This window comes from Bidens hawaiensis, unplaced genomic scaffold (genome assembly GCF_021521415.1).
Source record: "Bidens hawaiensis isolate Kalapana, Puna unplaced genomic scaffold, B.hawaiensis_p1.1 tig00030951_1, whole genome shotgun sequence".
Taxonomy (NCBI): Eukaryota; Viridiplantae; Streptophyta; class Magnoliopsida; order Asterales; family Asteraceae; genus Bidens; species Bidens hawaiensis.
The window spans coordinates 193,194-197,617 of NW_027495187.1; the positions used below are offsets into that span (position 1 = coordinate 193,194).

The 4,424-nt window shown below is 30.4% G+C and overlaps 1 pseudogene across 1 annotated transcript; it reads left to right on the top strand.

Annotated features, from left to right (window-relative positions):
* The first annotated feature begins 1,188 nt into the window (after positions 1-1,188).
* LOC143581451 (transcription factor HHO2-like) lies at positions 1,189-3,110 on the top strand (annotated as a pseudogene). Its single transcript, XR_013143822.1, has 5 exons — positions 1,189-1,431; positions 1,593-1,852; positions 1,944-2,193; positions 2,681-2,757; positions 2,860-3,110. The product of XR_013143822.1 is annotated as a transcription factor HHO2-like (transcript).
* Positions 3,111-4,424: the final 1,314 nt, after the last annotated feature.

Sequence of the window (4,424 nt, forward strand, 5' to 3'; positions counted from 1 at the left end):
TTTTTTTAACGAAAGTTTTCCATTATTGTTTTGTAATTTCAAAATTTTGGCGAACCAAATTTAGAAGTCCCCTTTACAATGGCAACAATGGGTAAGCATCCGAAATTTAATAAAGGTTTTTTCTTCTTCAAGAATTATTATTATTTTCTTGCTTCTGCTCTTTGTCAATATTTTATGAAACCTGCTACTTTATGTATACTACAATACTGACTAATTAGAGCGAAACCGATATAACTTATTCAATTTAATAACTCATCACGGTTCGGTTTTGTTTTGTTTTTTCAACCAAAATTCATGGTTCGGTTTAAAATAGATATACATATTCCTTAATCGGTGTTATTAAGTTGAAGATAGCATTTTCAGAAAGTTATATGATAACTATTTTATGTTTTTCTATTGTCAAAATAAAAATAGTCATGGGCGTGAGCTCTATTAATTGGGGAAAAAAGACTACTAATACTAAAAGTCCCTTAGCTTTGCAGTATGTATTATTTTATGACCAAATTGAAAGTAACGACAATTAATCTGTCAAATATTAACATTTAACATGAAATATTACATTTTTTTTAAAACGACGACTTTCTTATATTTATGCTACCGCATTCTTCAAATTTGAAGAGCCCCAGTGCCCCCACTCTAGCTAGACTATGTTGTCTTAACCGGACCCACGCCACGCTGGCTTTAGAGTTTGGCTTGGCCGTTCTTCCGGGAAACCATACCGCCGACTGCCACTTGACAACCGTTTTGCCACCACAAGAGCAAAACTATTTGGCGTAACACACGGTGAGACGAAAACCCAGGTGGGCTCAGGGTTCGAACTGCCAAACATTGTACAAGACCTAGTTCAAACACCTCATTATCAATATCACCCAAATGTGTCATAAGTGGAATTCGAACTTGAGTCTCTAATAAAAAAAAACTCAAGTCTCCTACCACTAGATCACAAGTGATCAGGATGCATGAAATATATATATTGTCAATAAGTATAAAATTTTATTTAAATTTCTCGTACATATATAGTGGATGCTTTAAAACGTCCGTTGTACGCGACGCCCCGACTTCGACACCTTCCGATTTTTTCGAAGCTTTTTTCTATTTAATTTTATTATTTATTATAGACATAAATATCTCGTATTCCAAGTTTATTCCTATCCTCAATTCCAGTTTTCAGTTTAGATCCTTGTTTTCTCGTACAAACCGGATCTCTCTATGTTCATATAACTGTCAGTCAATCTAATCTAACAAAAGTACTTGTGGGTCGGTTTTTATAGAGAGAGAAAATAATGGTTACTTTCAAAGTTAATCCAAGTGATAAATTTAGAGAAAAAGTGAAGAAATGTCAAGAGTATATTGGAGCTTTAGATGAAGAACGTAAAAAGATTCAAGTATTCGAACGCGAGCTTCCGCTTTGTCTTGAACTTGTTTCTCAAGGTACGCGTGTTAGTTAATATTATTGTTGCTGTTATTTTTATTGTTATAACGTTTTTTTTTTTGTTTTGAACGGCAAATTTCTTAATTCTTGGGAGCTAAACTCAGGACTAACGGCAAATTTCTTACTTTCTGGGACTTGAATTTGATATATATTTTTGTAGCTATTGAAAGATGTAGGCAACAAATGTCTGAGACGATCACCGAGCCTGTTAATGATCAATCGATGTTTGATCAGTATTCTGATCAAACGTCAAGTGAGTTTCCAATTTTGGAAGAATTTATTCCTATGAAATCAACTTCATCTACACATGAAGATATTGATGATGAGTTATCTCATAAATCAAATTTCAAAGGTAGCAAAGATTGGCTTGCATCTACTCAACTCTCAATTCAAGTCCCAAATCCAACAATTGATCAAGAGGTAATAATTATATTATACATTAAATAAATAAAACTGTATATTTTTGGCTTAAAAACTGGAATTTTTATTATTATATTTATATTGAATTTAGGACTTGTTTCTAAAGAAGTTGACTATGGAAGAACACAAAGATAAGTATGACAGTTTTGTTCAGCCTTTCCAGAAGAATAAAATGGCCATAAGTTCTTCGGCGGATACAGAAGGTGGTGGCGGCGGCGGCAATGATCGTGGAAGTAATGATGAAGATAAAGGACGGTGTAATAAGAAAGAAAGGAGGTGTTGGTCTCCAGAATTGCACCGACGGTTTCTTCATGCTCTTCAACAACTTGGTGGTGCTCATGGTATGGTTTTATATTATTTTTATTATTATTATTTTTCATTGTTAATTGACTTGATTATACAATCTTAAAGTTTAATTAGGTACCTAAAGTTCAGTTGTCCTTAGTTAATATATAATGGATTATTATTCTTTTCAATATTAATTTTTTTAAATATAAGATATGATAGAAATATAATGTTTATTTATCATTTCTAAAGCTCAAAAATTATATAAAATATAAACAAATTTTGTTAATATTTGTGTAGGTTATATTGCATTATTGCCTATACAAGTGATTAAAGTGTTACAAATTAAAAAAAATTATGAATTATATGTACTTGAACAACATATTTCTATGAAAGAAACATATAAATATGAAGCATTGATAAAAAAAAGAGTTTAAATTATTTGTCCTTTTGTTTTTGTAATAATTTAATATTCCATATATAATGTATCTTATCCCATAATCAAAATCAAAATATCCAAATGATAATATAATTTTTTTGCAGTTGCAACACCAAAACATATTAAGGTACTAATGAAGATCAATGGGCTAACAACTGATGAAATCAAAAGCCATTTACAGGTTTGTGTTTAATTTTATTTTACATATATGTTTGTATTTTTAGTATCGATTTGGTGCGTGATTGAATAATTCACACATTCTTTTATATTTTGTTCTAAATAGAAATATCGTTTGCATATAAGAAGGATGAATCCTACAATCAACAACTGCGACGCGCACACTCCTCAGCTAATGGTGGTTGGCCGAATATGGATGCCGCCACTGAATTACACCAATGCCACTAATCTCCGCTAGCAAATGACATGATCAGTAATGCGAAAGTAGTATATGCTCCAATGGCTTCTCTACCACAGTCTATAACGGCTTCTTCCTACAAAATGAAACAATACAATTAAACAATAATCGTGCTGATCACCACCGAGTCACCAGACTTGATCTGGTTTATTTAGCTACAAGTTACCAATATTGTGTCTTTTATATATTAATGTGAAATTTTTGTGAAAGACCCTTGTTTTCATTCACTATCATCTTTTCTTTTGTAGTAAATTTTTTTTAACGTATGAGATTCTATATATATACAACATTTTTACATTTTACTGTGCCTTTTTGTTTCTAATTTTGTAGTTATGTTGTTTGAGAGTACGTACATTTGATAAAATGTAATATGAAGTCTTGGTAAGTTGCATGACAATGTCGGTTTTAGTTTCTCTTATTATTGAGACTTATATTTCTTTTGTTTAAACTGCTTTTACAGTTTTCTTGCTTTTACAAAACCTTATAATTATAATTCATGAAATCTTATCTAGTTAAACACACTTAACTATGCTCATTTCAACTAAATTAGTTAGTTGATAGTTGAAATTAAGTTTATATTCGCAGTAGAAAAGGAGTATCACCAACTAAACATTTTAAAAAAGAACAATATTCGTTTTCATAGATAATTACCAAATGATTTTTTATGGAAATAGTTACACCATTAAATAAAAATAAAAATGTAAATTAAGTAGATAGTAATTACTGAGTGATTACCAACAGAACTTATTCTTATGATTAAATAGACCTTTACCGACGATCAATAATAGAAAACGACATTTGATCATCAATGAGTTCTCGGTAATATCCGTTACAAATGAGATAACACTATAACAAAACTCTAACACCATTTTCCGTAGATAACCAAAAGTAAATGCAGATCAACAACGGACATTATCGTCAGTGACTCTATTTTGTAGTATCAACTAATGTGTATGTTTTGCCACACACAACTTGCAACCTTAGCTCTTGATTTGGTTTCAAGAAATAACAGTACTTTGGTGAACTGTTACTCTATTATGTATTATATAATTACTCTAATTGTATATACTTTACTTTACTTGATTTTCATAATTAATACGTTAATTTAATTTGTATGTTAAATTTCTCATATTTATATGAGAAATTGAATATAATAATGTTACAAATTAATATAGTTATTTTATAAAACTTTAACCATTCTTATTACTCAAAATCTCTCATATATATATACAAACAAAATGAGATTACAACAAGTAAAAGGCACAAAAAAAACTAGAGATGTATAAGATGGTACCATCACGAGTGTGATTCCTCCTACTTTGCGTTCAAAAGTAAACAGGAATTCCACTTTCCACATGTTTATGACTTAGAACGAGAAAGGCAAGATGATGAACATCACAGGCATTCCCATGAGTATATGGATAAAGAATGGA